Source organism: Miscanthus floridulus, chromosome 12, assembly GCF_019320115.1.
Source record: "Miscanthus floridulus cultivar M001 chromosome 12, ASM1932011v1, whole genome shotgun sequence".
Taxonomy (NCBI): domain Eukaryota; kingdom Viridiplantae; phylum Streptophyta; class Magnoliopsida; order Poales; family Poaceae; genus Miscanthus; species Miscanthus floridulus.
In genome coordinates, this window is record NC_089591.1 from 70,902,436 (window position 1) to 70,922,909 (window position 20,474).

Genomic DNA, 20,474 nt, shown 5'->3' on the forward strand with positions numbered 1-20,474 from the left:
CGCATCGCCGCCCCCAAGCGATTTCGCGGGCTATACCATCAGTTGCTTTCGCTTGCAAATTTGCTGCAGAATCATTCGTCGCCTTTCTTAGGAATTTTTTCTTGAGCTAGAGCTTGTGGCCTTGTGGCTGTGGGTCGCAAACGAATTCTGTAATATAAACCTAATGAATAATAAAGTAATAAACTCTTTCAGCCTAGCTAGGCTTCCTGAAGATGGTGTGTAAGTATAGCATTTGCGTCCCGACTCTCGACTCTCGAAAATATAAAGGCTGGATGTGACTTTGGTTTGCAACATTTGCGTTCTCTTACTAGACTTCGAGTTACATAAGATTGCACTTACTTTTCTTGTTCATTTTTTACTCTATCTGTGGGCTGTGGCTTTACCTTTCAAATTCTTAAAGCCCAAAGACTAACTTTATTATTATTATAATAACTTCATCGCTCATGATATCTGTTGTTGTGGAACAAATGTGCCAGCATCCACACACACACAAAAGTGTAGTGGAGCTTTTATCTTTTTCTTTCCCTCCTTTTTTTCGATAATGTATTGTAACCTCAGTTGATCACTCAGTAGTCAGTCAATGACTACTGAGTGATTTTTTTTTGCGAATACTGAGTGATTTAATCCAGTGTTTCCCCCAGAAAGCAGTATTTATGATGGCAGGTACTTTTAGATAAACTAGCCACTACTGTAAGCACTGCAACAGATTTTTGTACACGGGTATTAAAAATTGCACGCGACCACTATAACATCCAGCTTTCTTGGCATTAGGCAACTGCAAATGTGAAGACAATCAGGCTAATGCCATATCTTTGATTTTTTCTTTTGTGAATAATTTTCTTTAGTTAACCTAATCTATAACTGCCAACACTTGCAGGTGCATCTGTGCAAGCGAGAAGAGAACAAAAGACATCTCTTTTTGTTTTGCGGCTTTGTGGATTTTTTTTTCATCAGACTACGTATATACCCACAAACACCTGCAACATGTGTATCAGTTGTTGTACCTGCACCTAACTAAGCTTCCAGGCTTTGCCTCCTTTCATGCTGAACTTCTTAAGCCTCCCAAAGAACATCACAACAATGAGTATGAGTTTGCCGGAGTCGCTCCACCTCCCTGCAAAACCAGTCCATCTGTCTGTACAGACTCCATCTGGATTGATCTGCCTGCTTCAGCTGTAGCCCATTGAGAAGCCAACATTTCCATAAGCACTGCATGCAGAACGTAGCTAAAACATGTCAGGTTAAAGGTAGCAAACCTTCCAAGAAATATGCATGAACCCAAATGTGGTTGTTTCAGTCTGCATTCTAGTCATCAGTCATGTGCATTTACTTTTACTTTTACTTAGACATCTTGCAATTGTTTACCACATGATTGCACTCTGCATTTCTTCATTCTCACATATATTGTCGATTTGTTTTATATGCATGGGATTTTTTTTTGTCCTTGAACTACTCCGAGTAACGCTTACCTGATGACTTCGACGACAATGCTGAGCACGTTGAAGTTGAGGGGATCTTCTTTGAGCTTTCTCCTCTCGGTGATGCAGATGGCAATGACGAATGATGGTCAAGTAGGAGAGTTGTGACATGACTGTGCTCTTGAGTAGCCTTATTCCTTGGTTCTCCGTGGAATGACCCCTTCTTGGAATTCTCTTCAGATGGAAACCATGTCGTGTATGGAGGAAGATACCTAGTAGAAGTAAAAAAAAAGCAGGTTTGAAATGAGAAATACTAGACGAACAAAACATTACCACTTCCTATTTACCGTTTTTACTCAAAGTTACAGTACATGGTCCGGCACTTGTTTTTATTTGGTCAGATGGAACAGGTCAGATTGCTTTACGCAAATTGAAGGCCATTTTTAGATGCCATGATTTTCTGTAACGGCCTTCATTTTCAGTAACTGCTCAATGACAGGATAGAGTCCAATCCACATCCACTTTATCGAAGGTAGATGTATGCAATTTCGTATCCACATGAGAGAATTCAGAAAGTTTTGTGTGAACTATTCTGTTCTCATGTGTTCTTGACCCATATGGATCCTCTTGGTCTGCGGGTAAGGTCAGCTGACTTCTTTGTTAAGTAATCTACTGCTCTCCTTGTGTGAATGCATGGTAGGGATAGACGGCGCCGAAAAGGACTCCCTGCTGTTGCACTGTAGCAGCTGCAGGGGCAGGCGCCGAATGGCTCTTCTGCCGCACTGTAGCCACAGCAGGGGCAGGGGCAGGTGCTAAAGTTAGCCCTGCTGTCACATCTAGTCACTGTAGCAACATGTCTATGTACTAAGATTAGATGGGTAGAGTTGTATATATAGTTTGTCACTGCAACTCAGTAAAGAGAGCGAGTTCGGTTTGCCATCTCCTCTGCAAAGCTCCGGCCAACGCTGGTGCTTGTGCTATGTGTGTGTGCTCTATTCTTCCTCTCTTCTTCTACCTCTAGCCATAGTATGTGGTGGACAATAATAGTGCGTGGTCGACAAGCCATGGTGAGTGGTGACTCATCCGTGCCGGAGATCTAGAGACTAACATTCTTTAGCTACGTTGCCAGTGTGCAAAACTAGATATTAGTGCTTGGCTTGGTTTGGCTTCAAAGAGCCCAATTCGGACAAAACTACCCAAACCAATCGTGGTGCACGCCCGATCCATAAATAAAACTGATATAAGAGTCTCTGTTGGACGCTGTCATTCGTAAATGGTTGGCTCCCATTTCACGAGAAAAGAAAAAGAAAAAGAAAAGGTGGTCTTCCTACCACCTGGGTTTGCTTGCATTGGGATTGGGACGCCACAGCATATTCTCGGAAGCAGCTGAATGAAGGTAGCCTGTGGAGGTAGCATGGGCCTTTTTTGACCTGGAAACTATTAATCTATACATCTTGAATTCTTGATTCTCTGGTTGTCTCGACTGAATTTGAATGTTGCTTTGTGCTTACGTGAAGCTCACCGGCGGCTCTTCATTTCCGGTCCAATATTGGGTGCTTGGGGGGGGGGGGGGGGGGGGGGGGGGGGGGGGGGGGGGGGGGGGGGGGGGGGGGGGGAGGGATAGTTTTACGTATGTTGTAGTCTAATTATTTTGCTCTATTATTGGCAGATCGGTCAATTCGAGGAGGTAACACATGCCCTTGAATAAGAAATTGCTCGGCTGGAGGAATTCCGGATGAAATTGAAAGAAAAACACTGTTTTGAATGAAATGTTGTGAGAGAAAAACGCGGTTCCGGATAAAAAAAGAAGCCGAATAAGCCGGTTTTAAGGGCAGCCGAACGGGGCCGCAATGATTCATGAGTTAAAAATTCGGTCCCGGTGCTCGTCCGTAGCACGGAGAAGATTCCAGGTTGCCCAAGGATCGCAGATTACCATCAGTTTATTAGGCTTCACAGGCAAGTGAACATGCATCACAGCTTTTCCTAATCGTTCGACTTCGTAATCATATATGACCTACCTACTTCACTGTGTTCAATGATACTGCAAGAGCATTTTGCAGTTTTGGACGGATGGAACTAGCTAGTGTACCAGTGATATGCGTGTTTGGTTCTCATCCTAAGGTCTACCTATTTGGACTTCCTAGAGCTTTTAGACATTAGCTTTGGGACATTCCAAAAGCCAAAAAGCTCTCGAAAGTCAAAAGTCAGAAACTCCCCAAAGTGAGATTTTTGGACTTTTGGTTTGTAGAAGCTTTTCGACTTTTCGAAGGTGCAAAAGCTCCTACGAAACTTAAACAAACATGGCCTTAGACCTAGCCTAGCCTAGCTAGCCAGGGCAGCCGAAGCTAGCGCTCCTGCAATGAAAGAGGTTGTTTTTTGGTTTGCTTGTCCTAGGTAAACCTAGGCTTATCTAGATCCTGTTTAGTTGACTAGTTAGTTTGAATATAGCCATCTTGTTCCTGTGAAAATGAGCTTAACTCAATCACTGCTCATGGAGTTCACCGTCACTGCATCTCCTGCCTAGTGTGAGGAGGAGGAGGTCAGCCACAAGCATCACGCGAAGGTTGACGAAGTCGATGGCGGTGGCGCTAGCGCGCGTGGAGGAGGTCAGCCACAAACGCACACCCGACAGATGGAGGAGGACAAAGACAGTCGTGGCGCGGGAGGAGGAGGAGGTTAGCCACGAGCGTCGGAGAGGCTGATGAAGTCGATGGCGGAGACGTTGCGCGCAGAGGAGGAGGTTAGCCACGAGCGCACACCTTGGCAGATGGAGGAGGACACCGACAACCGTGGCGCGCAAGGAGGAGGAGGATGGCGCACGCGGAGGGGAGAGGATGGTGGCAATCATGGTGCATGTGGAAAAGGAGGACGATAGCGGTCGTAGCGCGCGCAGGCCGCGTAGGAGCAGGGGCGGGGAGGTGGTGGTCCTACGATGGTCCTCCAACGAACTTCCGTGCTGAGCATTGGGGGGTCACCAAGACTAGGCGGCGACAATGCTAGGACCTCCGACATTGATGAAGAGAAACACTGGGAGGTGAAGCGAGCGCGAGCGGAAACCTAGCTAAGGGAAAAGATCCACCTTCCTTGTTTTCACCTGGCCTGACTTTGGCGTGGTCAGTGCATAGCTGGGGCCTAGCTTTTGGAAGCAAGTTAAGCCAACCAAACAGGTCGTTGGCTCCGTGGAGTCTAGATAGGGGAAGCGAGGAACCAAACACACCCACGGTGCATTCTCATAGGAAGGGGTGGAGCTCTTCTACCTTGAATTTCTAGACATTTTTACCCCCACATACTGTGTACCATGGATATATTAAGGAAGATGTCTCAGCCGACAGCCAGAGAAAGGAAAACAGTAGCTACTTGACTATTACGATTACGATGTTCTCTTGGAGTCTTGGGCTATTGGCCTATCGTGGCTTTTGGAAATTGGGAGTATAGTATATCACGTACAGGCCACTGATCATGTATATGGGCCTTTTGGTTCATTGGCTGGCCTTATCCTTGGCCAATTGGCTGCTGGAGCCTGCAAAGTCATCGAGATTCGAGAGTTTCCTTTCTGTACGACGAATCGAAGATTTAACTTACCGCAATACCGCTCGACGGTTCGTGTGCCCTCGGGCTGCGCCGCCACTCGATCAGATCAGGATCAGGCAATCATCGCGAGCGCGACTGTGCTGCGCGAGCAACTCCGCCTCCGCGTTTCCTTAGGACAGACTCTCACCGTTCGTTTGTTGGTTTCAGCCAACTCAAACCAGCTAGCCAACAGTATTTTCCTCTCACAACAAACCAACATCAACCAATCCAAACCAGTCCAAAAGTCAACCAACGAACAGGCCGTCTGAAAGTTACCGTCGGTGAGTATCAGAGTTGTGTATTTGTATAATTTTTTATTACTTGGGATGCTTGATTATTAATTAATTACTAAGCTTGTTTGATTAATCTATCAATCATAGTGAGCATAAATTATCTAATCTAATAATGTATCCAAAAGGAAAAAAACAAGGTAATGCCAAAACACGAGGTACATGTGCAATTGCCTATATCGCCTAGACGCAACTGATGTTCATCATCACTTGGTTAGTCTATTGACTTTACCTGTATCTTTCTATTTATTCTAAATATTTTTACTTATGTAGTAGATAAATATATTATATATGTATAAACAATTGTACCAAGAAATCTTTGATATCTATGTTATCGATTTCGCCACGTCTTAATTTTTTTCCCGTCCTCCGCCACGTGAGCTCCAAATCATAACGCGAGGGGGCGGGGGGGGGGGGGGGGGGGGGGGGGGTCGTTCAGGGAGACACTCACGTCATGAGGACGAAGAGCACGAGGACGGCCGTCGCCAGTGTGCCGAGAGTTCACAGCGCGTTCGACAGCTTCTCCTCCGCGCCCAGCCCCCGCAGCGCGCCGCCCCACTCCATCGCGCACAGCAGCGCCACCTGCACGGCGATGAACGAGGCCACGGTCCCGTCGAGCATCCAGCACCGCCGCGCGGGGAGCAGGTGGTGGTACCCCGTCGCGTCCCTGCCCTTCCTAGTGATCTCCACGACCTCCTCCCGCCTCGTGGCCGCGTCCGCCGCCCACACGCACGCGGCCAGCAGCGGCGGGAACAGCGTGTTGCCCACCAGCGCCTGCGGCACGAGCAGAAGCTGCAGCGATACGTCCCGGCTGAACACCATCATGTTCTCGTTCGTCGGCATGAACCCGCAGCTGGAGAACGTGGACACCGTCGTGAACACCGAGAAGGTCCACACGTTGAGGGCCTTGCGCCGCAGCGTCTGCCTCGCGCCGGGCGCGGCGTAGACGTATGCCGCGACGGCGACGGCGCCCACCGCGTGCACCACCACGAGGATGGCCAGGACGATGTAGAACAGCGAGCGCACCGCATTGCGCCGCAGAATCTTCGTGTCTACCGGGATGTCGTCGTTCTCTTCGGTGACCGCAGTAGTTATCGACCTGGAGTCGGCGTCGGCATCGGCGTCATCGGCCTCGGCGCCGGTGGCCTCGAGCTCGATATCGTCGTCCTGGCTCTCGACGCGCCGGGATCTGTTTATGATCTGCTTCCTCATCTTTGACCATTTGGATGCGAGACCCACAAGCGACAGGAACACCTCGCCACCGCCGAACAAAGCAGCGGATCCAGGAAATATTTTAGGAGGGACTGAACAACACTGCTGCTCGATCTTAAGTCTCAGCCCTCCATAGGGGCTCTACAGTAATTTGCACTGCTTCGTTTTAGGTAGGGGGGGCTTGAGCCCCCGCCCCACTGCTGGATCCGCCCCTGGCCGAACATGAGAGCTGTGAGGACCAGGAGCTGGCCGTTGGAGAACACCTCCATATCGACGGCGGACATGCTGGACACCGTTGCGTCCGACACGGCGGTGAAGAACATGTCGATGCCGCGGGGTCTCCTGCCGGGCGCCCGCACCTTGATCGCCTCGAGCATCCCCCACCCGACGCAGGAGATGGCGACGAAGTAGATGACGTGGAGGAGGAGCGAGTTGAGGCGCGCGGCGACGTCGACGGCGCGGCGCCACGCCTGGCCCGCGCTGCACCGGAGCGTGCGCCGCGACCGTGCCACGCTCTCTGTGACCTGGTGGTGCGCGTAGGCCTTGGAGACCGAGCACACGAGGGACATTGCGCAGTCGAGCACTCCTGCTGAGCACCGGCGCAGGTGCTGCAGGAACCCGGCGAGCTTATGCGCTCCGGGCATTGTAGTGCTGGCGCTGTTATGTGGGACTCGCCGAGCTATGTGCATGTGCATGCGCGTTCTGTGGTGTCTTGGGTGCCTTCGACACACACCCAGTGCCGAAGCTAGAGCGTAACAGGGGGGGGGGGGGGGGGTTGCGACTATAAAGAAGTAATAAAAAAATAGCAATATAAATACTATTAGCATGGTCAAAACTATTAAGATAGGCAAAATACATTATGTTATCTTTAATTGTCATCAAATCTGCGTTCTTGCATTTTCATGAAGCGACGAATCACGGACTCATTCGTGATTTTCTTCTCTTCTTTCTCCACATAGCAAATAAGACAATCGCTCATAAATTGATCACCGATGCGGTTGCGTAAATTCGTTTTCACAATCTTCATGCTCGAGAAAATCCTCTCAACTGTAGCAGTAGCAACTGGCAGTACTAGTACAAGCTTCAGAAGTCGATAAACCAGTGGATAACGATCATGTTTTCTAGTCTCCACCATTTTCTGAGAAAGCTCGGCAATAGTTTGTATGTTGGAGAACCTATCATCAGCTCTCACATCAAATATGTAGAGGCCAAGTTGGTTGCTAAGGTCCCTCAAATCCCCAGAATCAAAATCATGTGGATAAAGCTTTGCTAGGCTCAACAAATTGTCCACATTAAAATCACAAAATGAGTCTCTTGGACTAAAAGAGGCCGAGCATACGAGCAATTGAGAGCTTGTCTCGTTGAAGCGGCTTGTCAAGCTCTTGAAGTAGCCAATCAATAATATCATTGAAACAATCTACTTGATAGTAATGCTTGTTTGTAATTCCAGATTTTTGCCTCCTCTTCTTTGGATCAATATATTCATCTTCCATTTTCAATTTAGAAATGTCATTCTTCTCACAAAATCCATACACGTCAACTAATAGTTTTTCTCACTTTTCTCTTATAAGCTCATCCAATTGGCGTCTAGTGGCTCTCACACATTTAATAGCATTCACTATGTCCCTGATCCTTCCGCTGCTAGTGCTAATGACAAGGTATTTGTGATTCCTAATATAGTTAACATGAGATACAAATAGAAGACGGAGTCAAAAGACTCGAAATACTCTAGAAGATTTGATGCTTGAATCTCTAATTTTCCATTCCTTTTTATCATTTCCCACAATTTCTAGTACCTTGACTATTGTAGAAAACATGTCAACTAAACTCTTGAGAGATTTATAATGAGAACTCCAACGAGTATCTCTAGGTCTTTGAATACTTTGCTCTTGATTTGACCCTATCCCAAGTTTGAAGTTGCCCACACCCAAGTGCCTTACTCATTTCTTTAAGGTTAATATCTCTAATCATTTCCTTTCTCTTAGATGATCCACCAACAACATTTAGTAACATGGAAACCTTGGTAAAAAAATCACTAACCCCTTTATGCTTTCTCACAATAGCCACAAGGACTAATTGGAGTTGGTGAGCAAAACAATAAACATAATAAGCTAAACTATTTTCTCTCATCATCAATGATTGCAAGCCATTGAACTCACCTCTCATATTGCTAGCACCATCATATCCTTGGCCTCTAACTTGCTTTAAACTTAAGTTCAGCAAATAGTGTATCAATAGAAGACTTGAGATGGGCTGAAGTTGTTTCACTCACATGAACAAGTCCAACAAATCTCTCTTTCACAATTCCACATTTATATACATATCTCAAGACCATAGCCATTTGTTCTTTCCAAAAAACATCTCTTGACTCATCAACTAGCAAGCAAAAAAACATCATTCCCAAATTCTTCTAGAATAGCCTGTAGCACCTCCTTTGCAAAACAATGCACAATATCCCTTTGTATTTCAGGAGAAACCAAAAGACTATTTTCTGATTTTCCTTTACTTGTTGCGTTTCTTAAGACTGGATTTTGCTCCGCTGTAAAATCACGAAATTTCCTCTATTTAAAGAATCCTTCGACTCATCATGGCCTCGGAAAGGCAAGCCTTTAATATTCTAGCAACATCAATAGACCCATTCAGTCGAGTAATATAGTCCCTCTTAGCACTTTCATTTACACCACGGAAAGCCACATTAATATATTGTCTTGTTTGTAACAAATCATCACACTTCTTCATTGCTAGATAGTGTGTTCCACCAACATCACCCACATGATCTTTGAGCCTTTGTTTTCTATGAAAACCATTCCAACCATTTTTAACAAAAGCTTCATATCCACCATCCTTCTTTTCTCTAAATAGGAAACAGAAAAAACAATATGCTCTATCTTTAGATTCACTGTATTCAAGCCAACTTCCAAACTCATTGAACCACTCTGGAATAAACCTTCTTGGCCCTCCTCCAATCTGTGTCACAGGAAAACTAAATGTGCGAGGTTGGCAAGGCCCTTTTTTCAGGTACTTCCTTCTCACCATTTCTCTAAGATTAGGATGGTAGTCATCAATTTGTTTCCGCAACCCTGGATCATATTTAATCTCCTCTTCCAGTTGATATCATCCAAACACAAATTGCGAGCATTGTTGGCACTATCTGGCTCTGGTGCTTTTCTTTCATAAAATCTTTCCATCGATTAATCTGTCATTAGTACACTGTCTAGTAAATAACTTGAGAAAGAAATAGAGGCAAATATCTACATGGCTACAGCTACAGACCTAAAATACTACTTCGTAGTGACGGAGTTGTACTTACGTACCTTGAAAGATTAAATCATTGATGCCTGGACACTGGACTGTAGTCTGTAGACCGGCCAGACAGGAGACAGCAGCTTTGAGCTTTCTGAACTTCAGCAGGCAGCAACGTTGCAAACTCAGGCACTCACCACTCAGCATGGACGGATCTAGCGGTGGGGCTAGAGGGGCTTCAGCCCCCCCCTACCCATCCTGCGCACATGGAGTTTCTCTAAGCCATCTCTTAAAATTTTATGCGTACATGTATTAGGTAGGAGGGGCTAAGGTTAAGAGAAGATAAAAAAACCTCTATTCTTTTGTTCAGCCCCCCCTAAATTTTTTCCTGGCTTCGTCACTGCCACTCAGCGACCAGAACCGGCAAGAGGGAGCGGCCGGAGCTCGCGGATGCCTGGATTGCAGAGGCGCAGACGGTAGGCGTGCTCCAAAGCCTGGGCACGGCGACGGCCAATGGTGATTGCCGATCGACGATTTAGAATTTCAGAGTCGCACTGCCCACGGACGGGAAGAAAGACCCTCGCGACGACGCGAGCCTTGAGGGAAACTAGCGGAGTAGACGCGCTGCGCAGTTCATCTTCCTGCGATGGGCTCAAGTTAATTGGGCTGGCTGCTCTAAGTTGAGCTGCGGGGGGTGCAGCATTTTGGCCCAAGGGAGGTGCATATAGGGCCGAAATTGTGATGGTAATAACTTGTTTTCGATTTTGGGCGGTGCATCCGCATCCACAGGCCACTACTGGGCTTCGTCCCTGCACACACCTGCACTTGTATTATTATTATTATTATTATTATTATTATTATTATTATTATTATTATTATTATTATTATATATATATATATATATATATATATATACAAGTGGTGCGGAGGGCATCAACGTAACCTTCGCTTCTAGTTGCAACACGTGTGGATAATATTGTGTCCTCAACTTGCCTGTGGGGTTACGACCTCGGATATCCACGGTAGACTACATAGACTACGCCGTCAGGGGTGGTCCAGCCCACAAGACGAAGACTTACGGTGCACGGTACTGCTCGGCGTATACCGCAAGACATCAAGGGCGATATCCTAAAGATGCTATGAGATCTGTTAGGATATGCTCGATCCCGTGGTTCCTGTTATAACTTATCGGTTATCTCCTAAATCCAACCGACTTGTAACCCTACCCCCGGCTATATAAGATGGGTAGGGGACTCCCTCAAAACATAAGCAATATCATACGATAGACAATACAAACCAACAGACCACAGAAGTAGGGTATTATGTCGAGCAGACGGCCCGAACCTGTCTAACTCTTGTGTCTCTGTTATCTTCTTATTCTTGATTACGCGCACCTCTGCCGATCAATCTACCTTCGTGGAATACCCCTCGGAGGACTGCCGACGATATTATGTCGACAGTTGGCGCGCCACGTAGGGGTATACGTGTTGTTTCCATGACGAACAAGATGGTACACTTTTTAGGATCTTCGACCTCTCCAAGGCCCGATTAGATCTTTACAGTCGGATCGATCTCTTAGGTCATTAATGCTGACGGAGACGGAGAGATCATCAAACCGGTGCAGATCGATTCTACGCGAACCACACCAACACCTGCAACGGCAGATCCAATCTCAGAACCACCTCCGAGGTCGTCTTCACCAACAACTCGTCGTCTGTTGCCCCGCTACTCGAGGAAGCAGGTCAGCAACGACGATCTAATTACATCCATCGATCAGGTCAGCTAGAAGCTCGTCAACTGCCTCTCCCTCACGGAATCAGCTCTGACCACTCCGAGTCGGCGCCAACCACCTTCTGATTCTGATCTATCGGAAGCCGATCAGGAAACTCCAGGGGATACGACCACCATCCATCAGGATGCCCTAAGGAACAAATTCGTAGGCCAGACGTTCTGTCTAAAGCTAAGTCACGCTTTAATATTTTTCTAAATATTCCCCAACCTTCATATATCTCCATGATGTTTCTTTGAGTTGTTTTCTCTATGTTTGTTCTCCAAACGATTTTCTTTCATGTATACCATCTTAAAGATGACATACGGCTAAGTCTAAGGCAAACCCCCGAACAGTCATGTTGACGCTCGGATGTCCCTAGAGACAGCCATGTCTCCACCTCCTCGCTACACGTATACGAGCGTCTGCCCTCTGCGTTATGGGTGGTCGGCAGCGGCTCCTTAGCAACGCTTTGTTCTTCCTCCACGCACACGGGCTCCGCGCTCCGCGTCATGGTTAACAGGCTAGCTAGGGTTGGAGACTCAGCTACAAACTAACTGGTCGGACGGTTTGTATTAAATATAAACATATCTCCAAAAGAACACTTAGTGTTTACACCAACTGTCGGCGAGACGCATATGCTATTTCATCACTGCTGATTTTTCTCCGGACTTCATATATTTTATTTTTACATCATGTACTACTCATTCTACATATTTATTACAGGATCATCGTTCGGGTGGTCGCACCTTCCTGCTATAAAGAAATTTACAACTGAGAGATGAACTAGAATAGGAGTTGTAGTGAAAAATACCATCCCACTTGTACTATCGCCACCCCCTCCTTTTTTGGAAAAAAAGACTTCCGGAAGCCACAAGTGAGATGAGAATATTCATGCCGCACCAAACAGTAAGAATGAAACTCTTCTAATATACTCTTTCCGTCTCAAAATAAGTGACACTATGGAATATGTGCGGGCAGGTACGAAGCTAGGAAAAAATTTAGAAGGGGCTAAACAACGGCAATTAGCAAGAAAAGAGGTTTAGCAAATCTCAGCCCCTCCTACCTGTACATCTACAGCTGAAATTTCAGACAACGGCTCTACGGGGCTTCGCTTGCTCGTGAGCGATAGGGGGGGCTGGAGCCCCCCTAGCCCCACCGCTGGCTCTGTGCCTGTGTGCGGGACAAACTTTCTCAACTTTAAATAGTTTTGTAGAAAATATTAGCAACATTTATATGTTCAAATAAGTTTATTATGAAAATATGTTCAATGATTTGTCTAATGATACTAATTATGCACCATAAAGATTAATATTTTCTTATATATGTTGGTCAAAGTAAAAAATTTAACTTTTCTAAAAATAAGAATAACACTTATTTTAGGACGGTGGGAGTAAGTCTTCATATTTAGAGTAATATATTTTTACATAGGTATTTACAGTCCAAGTGCCATATTAGAAACCATGTTGATGTTGTACCAGGCTTATTATGGATATGTTTGGTTAAGTCATGAGTTGTGAAAAAGCTAATGTGAGATATAAGCTGTGAAGAAACTGTTGTGAGCTGTGTTGTGCTGTAAAAAAAATATAAAGTGTTTGGTTAAAATAACTATAAAACTTCTCTCTCTTTATTTTCCTTAAGCAGTAAAACATCACTTTATTTCTACCTATTTAGAAAAGCAGAAAGTTGAAAGTCAAAAATGTGATTCAAGGTGCTAAAAAAATTATATTACACAAAAATAGTTGGGTGGAGCCAAGAAATTAATTTTTTGAATGTTAGAGGGGCCAGCAATGTTAAATTTTCAAAATTTATTTAAATTTCAAAAAATTCAGTGGAGATTTCACATTCAGAGGGGCTTTCTGTTTTATCAGTTTGGTTAGCGTTGTGCTTTTGACAGCTAAAATACAGCCCGTATCTTGGATCAAAGCAAAGTATATACCCATCGATCACGTTACATCCATCGTTTTTGTCAGTGCAGGAATTAAAGGCAGTCACTCTTACACAGTAACAGTGATGGATTATCATGAAAATAGCTAGGCCACACAACTAACTAGCTCCGTTGAATAAGGAGATGATGTGCACGTTGATATCTTCTGTGTTCTGTCTATGAGGTGAGGGCGTGCATTAATTTGGTACTACAACAAACAACTGTGGCTGAAGCCGTAGTTCTGGTCAAACTATATTCACTATAAGATTCACATTCACATTCACATTCACATTCACATTTACCACTGGTTTTTAATCGCCGTGCGCTACACTTCGATCTATCAAACACGTGGCATTCAACAAGAAGTTCCGTTTCATACTTCAGCCTCCATGTGAATTGTGCGGAATATTTTTTAGCACCTCGGCGACTATGCTGTGGTAATAATCGAACCAGCGTGTGGTCATAATATGCACTCCCCATTTCAAAATATAATAAGTCGTGGCTTGACCCAAAACGGTCTTTACAGTTATACTTAAGAGATGTATTTCTGGCAACAAAATCATGATCACACATGATATATAGCGCTTTCAAATATAAATCCAATTATATATAGCTCTTGTACGACAAAGTTTGCACCTTATATGACTAATTAATACTGTAGTAGTTGAAAAGTGCCAGGTTTGAAAATTGCTAAAGTGCAGAGGCGCTTTATAAACTAAAAAAATGGCGGGAGTACCATTACCATGTGTATCCTCGTTTAAAATGCGTGCGTGCATTTTTAGCAGCTTGCTTTATTTGTTCTCTAGTCTCTATTTATCTGCCCCTCAGCATGTATATATAGTCAAACCTTGACGACACAGGGTTATAAAATGTGATTGTTGGTACGGTTAACCACCATTGTAGAGTTTTTTTTTTGCTTGTTTGTCAGAACACGCATTTTGCACTTTTGTTCCCTTGCAGCTCGCAAGAACCAACATGGAAGAAGGGAAGCAGTGGCAGTACGCGCTGTCCGAAGCTTGGAAACACGTGACCTAATTGGCGCCTTGAGCTGAGCATCCTTTGCCTTTGGGGCTCCATTCCCGCCGAGCTGGGTCCGCCGCTGCATGGAAGGGCGCAACTCAAGGCGCAACACACCGAGCTTGGTGAGCCGAGCCGGTGTGTCCATTCAGATCGGCGGCGCGCGGCGGTGCCCACTGGCACGGAAACGGGCTTTACTCCTGGTTGAGAAACCCCTTTAGTCTTGGTTTCCTAACCGAGAGCACGAATCCGGGACTAAAGGACCCCTCATTTAGTCCCGGTTTCTCGTCCAGGACTAAAGAGGCCTCCGGCCTGACCATGTGAGGCGGCCCTTTAGTCCCGGTTGGTATTACCAACCGGGACTAAATGTTTCCTTTTTTTGTTTCTATTTTCAATTGATGATTCGTTTTGGTTTTCGAATAGGTTTTTGAATACGCATTCTACGCTGCTAGTAATATATGTATTCTACACGTTTATAATGTTCGAACATTTTGTACAAAGTAAAGTATGAAACTAATGTATATATTACATGCATATACATATATTGAACGTTATTTTATGTACATATATATATATATATATTATAAATAAAGCTTGCATTGTATATTATATCATATCCTTGGGATAACAAATTCACTCCATCTGGTTTGACTTCCATGTTTCGTTGACGTCATTGTAGAACTCACCGGCGGGGTTGAGGACCTGGTCATTAAGAAATCCTGCTATGGTCTCTTGAATTGCTTTCAGTTGGTCACGTCGTATGACTTTTTCCTTCAACCATAGAGTCTTCAATAAAAGTTAAAGGAAAAGTATTAATATATATATATATATATATATATATATGTATGTGTTGGTCACGTGATTACTTATATATATAAGCAACAAAAGAAATTGTGAATATATGAATATATTTATATAACGTACTTTGAGGATCTCTTTAGGAGTTCTTTTTGCGTACGCCATGATGAACTTGCAAACATAGTATCCGCAGTAGTTGTTCCCCTGTTCTTACCTCAAATCCACTTTTACGAGAAAAAAGATCCAGTGAATTGAAAGCATGCATTGTGTTAATTGAATTATATATATATAAATGTAGCTAGTACTTACTTTGCGTGCGATTACATCCAGTGGCGCTTTGCAATGTTTCATGTGGTGTTCCTCAATGAAACTTTTCCAAACACTGTATCCAATAAAATAAAAAATTAATTTGACCTTTAATAATTGTTGCGGCTAAGAGATCGGGGTATATATAGTTGCTAGAGAGACCAAATTACCCTTGGATAATATCTATCATGTCTTGGTACTCTGTTTGCTCTTTTCTTAACGAGTCTAAGATGCTCAACCGACTATTGGCCATATCGATTACCATCAATATCCAGTGATTGCTGCATATATTTTTATACACAAATATGATTGACATTAACTAGAGTCAACACACACACACACACACACATATATATATATATATATATATATATATAGGGAGAGGCTATTCAGTAGCCGGCTACAAAATAAGTTATTCTGTAGCCACCTCCATTTACTATAATTTTATATACTAATTTACAATAATATAAATACATATTTACGATAGTTGGGTTACTATAACACATGGGGATATTTACCATAACGTTATATTAAACCACTTAGTAAGGAGTTACTATAATCTCGTAAAATAACATAGTAATTATCGTAACTCAAAGTGGCTACAGAATAAGTTATTCTGTACCCAGCTACAGAATAAGTTATTCTGTAGCCAGCTACAGGATAGTAGTTCTATATATATATATATATATATATATATATATATATATATATATATATATATATATATATATATATATATATATATATATATATATATATACCCTTGGATAATATCTATCATGTCTTGGTACTCTGTTTGCTCTTTTCTTAATGAGTCTAAGATGCTCAACCGACTATTGGCCATATCGATTACCATCAATATCCAGTGATTGCTGCATATATTTTTATACACAAATATGATTGACATTAACTAGAGTCAACACACACACATATATATATATATATATATATATATATATATATATATATATATATATATATATATATATATATATATATATATATATATGGTAGATAGCTTAGCTAGTAAGCAAATAATTGAACAAATGTCCATATGATCGACATTAATTATTTAACACTCACTTAAAGTTGTAGGGGAAGAGTATGTTCTTGTTTTATTGGTTTACTAAGAACCTCATGAGATTTTTCTCAAGTTCAGCTTTCCATTGAGGCGGGGGGTTAGGATGTTTGAAAACGACATTTGGATCAACGAAACCAACATCATTATCCTTTCTCTTTCTGAGTTCTGTCATCTCATATCTGCATATATAAAAATATATTGTGAGGATATATAATTTATATATATATATATGTAGCTTTATATATATATACACTTTAATAGTAGAAAATAATCACACTTACAGACAATAGCAGCTAATGAGACTTTTGTCGAGAGAGTCCAGATGGCATAGTTGGTGTAATTCTACAAACTCGACATATATAACGTCATCGCCATGGAAGTAATGTTGGTTTCTAACTCTGACAGGAACAAAGGTCTCTCCCCGTTCACACGCCGTCATGTACCACTTGTTTAGTAGGTACATTTGTGTACCCAGTTCACCTAAGGCCTTAGGGTTGTATAGACTCTTTCCATATTCAAATTTCTTCCAAGGATTCACTTTCGAAGCAGATGGTCCTTCAGCGAGCACCTGGGCAAGGTCCAAACCAGTTTCCTCATAAAATTGAGCCAGCTCCTCAAAATCGACGTCTAAGTCTAAGTTCGAACCATATTCATTACGAACGACAAGAGGAGGGACTGATTATTGCGATTGTTGTCCGAGTTGTGCAACACATTTCCCTGGTCTAGTCTTTTTCTACGCCGCCTCAAATGACTTGGTGAGAGAGCGATCATAGTCCGATTTTGGTAGGGTCTTTTAAGATTCCCGCTTTTTCTGGTCCACCTTCTTTCTTAGAAGATCTGGAGGTAGGTAGAAGTATGATTTCTCCAGGTTCTCCCTCGCTTCTCATTGCCTTTTCACTTTTTCGAAGAAACTGTCCATATCTTTTTGTACTATAGCATTTAATTCCTTTTCACTTTTCTCGTAAGACAATTTTTGGGGAATAACTGGATTAGATGGGGCTTTCTTCTTTGCCGGCTGGTGGGCCAACGGCTTTGTTTATGGGGCGGACCTCTTAGGAGCTAGCTTCTTCTTAGTCATCAAGGGAGGCGGGGAAGCCGTTGGAGACCTCCTTGGAGGTGGCGGCGGTGGCGGCGTTGCCACCTGATTACCCGTAGCACTATGATGATCTAGAGATTGAATAATTGGACTTAGATTGGCGGAGACCCTGCTGTGTGAGTACAAAAAAGAATAATTAGGTATAAGAAATTGTTATTTTTAATCATGCATGTCAATAGAAAATTATTGAAAAAAATTTCGTTCACTTTTGTCCGCACCTATTGTCTAGCAATTGAGGAAGCGACAGTGGACTAGAGACCCCGAGAATAATGATGTAGCACTTGCGCCATAGTATGAATGTCTTATATGTTTCTCCTAGAGTCTTCTCCCCATCACCTCCTGGAATGTCAAGAGCCAGATCACTAAAACCTTTGTTAACTCTATCCACTGAGACGCTAACATATCTAGGTAGTATTATTGCCTCATGGATTCTTGGTGTCTTGGTAGGATCTGGAGGAGAAAAAACATCGAGAGCCACCATAATTGTGGCATTCTCTTTTGGAATATGTAGCTCACATGATATAAATGGTGTAGTGATGTCATCCACGGGGAAACATAGCATTTCGTCATCTTGATTTGGCAACTCCGTGGAAGCACAGCTGCTTTTCAACTGATCAGGGGGCTAATATTAATGTTGATTCCTGGATCTGATGCCTACCTTTGGGCACTCATTGCTATTTGCACTTGCTTTATGATTTCGTCCTGCATTCTAGCTTGCATGTTTTTTCGCGCTCCTGTGCTTGAAGCAACGCCTCCCGTGACTCACGAATATATTCCTTCAACCTGCTGATCCACGCTGCTTCCTCATCCTTCCTTCTCTGTCGGCTTCTGTAGGTATCTCTGTTGTTAGGGAAACCATGCTCTCAAGAAATGTTCCATCCTAAACCTCTCATTCGGCCACTGTGTTCAGCAGTCCCGATGGTATACGTCAGTTCATTCTTCTCTCTATTAGGCCTGAACGCACAAATAGCTTTAGCTTGTAGAGCATAAGAAAATCTTTGTGTTGCTCTTTCGAGTTTTGGGCCATGAACCAGCTTCCCGGTCTCTAGGTCCAGTCTTTCCCCGTGAGCGAAAAACCAATTCTTCGCATGTTTGGTCCAATTGAGTGATTCTGGTGTGATACCCTTGGCAAGAATGTCCGCTTCCATTTTTTCCCACTTGAGAATGGCAGTCATGTAGCCACCAGATCCCATGCCATTGTGGTATACCTTCTGTCGGGCATTCTCTTGGTTCCTTCTCACCCGTTCCTCACCCTCTTCCGATGTCTTATACTATACAAAATCATTTCAGTAGGGCCTCAACTTCACGAGCGGGCCCCTAGTATTGAAATTGGGCGTTAGTTTCTTCTTGACGTATTTTGTGTATAGGGATTTCTTCCAAGTCTAGAATTATGTGGCCATCTTCTTCATAGCCCACTTTCGAACTAGCTCCTTCAATTCATCATCATTGATATCATCATAATCATCCGCTTGCAACATGAAATGTTGAAGGATATCATCCCAAATTAAACTCTTATCAAGATCAGAGACAAAACTATCATGAGGCTCGTTGACCTTTTGCTTCCATTCACGGGCACTGATCGGAAGTATGTCCCTTACAAGGTACCCACAGTGTTGCACGAATTTCCTTGCATGTGGACCAAGTGGTTCGCCTGTCTCGATATTGAATTCCGATATTATGTAGCGCCCCTCCAATGGCTTTTTCGGGCCTCGAATATTTTTGCTTTTCGCCGTTGTGGTCGTCGATCTAGAGGGCTATGTATAAAAAAAGAATAAATAAATATCATGTGTACACATAATAGATGATAGATATTCAAATATATATACAATATTCAAATATATATATAAATATATATACCTCGCCGGTATTTTCTTGCACAATATTATCTTGGTTATCTTCAAGAGCCAGGTATTGACTCCCGTCATCTATATTCTGCTGGTCACCATCGGCAAATTGAATGTCGGTGTTGATAATATTCATCATTTCTTCATCCATGTTGTCTCTCGGGGAGCCATCTAGCTTTTACTCCACTAGATATATCTATAAAAAATAAAACACATTTCAATAAATAACCATCCATACTAGTTGACCTTGCTTACATGATATCTCGGCGAGCATTTCTCCACCGGACGGCACCGTACTTGGCCAAGGAAGAGCTTCGATTCTACGAGAAAGGGAACACGGTCTTCCACGACCGTTGCCACTCTCCCTCGTAGAATCAAAGCTTCTCCTTGACATCCGTTACCGCTCGCCAAAGAACATGCTAGCCGAGACGAACACGGTCCGCAAGTTCAACTAGTACGGATTTTCTACAATTTTTTAACAATTTTCTAAGTTTTTCATTTCATGGAAAAAATAATTCTAAAAAATAAAAGGCATGATTTCTAAGTATTTCATTTCATGGAAAAAATAATTCTAAGTGACCTGCTCGATATCGGCGAGCTCGCGAGCGTTTAGGTTACCGAGGATAGTAACATTTGTAGATGACATTTGTAGGTCTAAAGTTATCAAATATCCATCAAATTATAGCTCAAAAACATGTTTCAATAAATAACCACCCGTACTAGTTGACCTTGCTTACGTGATCATCTCGGCGAGCATTTCTCCACCGGATGGCACCGTACTTGACCAAGGAAGAGCTCCGATTCTACGAGGAAGGGAACACAGTCTTCCACGACCGTTGCCGCTCTCCCTCATAGAATCAAAGCTTCTCCTTGACGTCCGTTACCGCTCGGCAGAGAACATGCT

The 20,474-nt window shown here is 43.4% G+C and overlaps 1 pseudogene; it reads right to left on the minus strand.

Annotated features, from left to right (window-relative positions):
• Window positions 1-1,010: 1,010 nt before the first annotated feature.
• Window positions 1,011-7,134, minus strand: LOC136498658 (probable cation transporter HKT1;4; annotated as a pseudogene).
• Window positions 7,135-20,474: the final 13,340 nt, after the last annotated feature.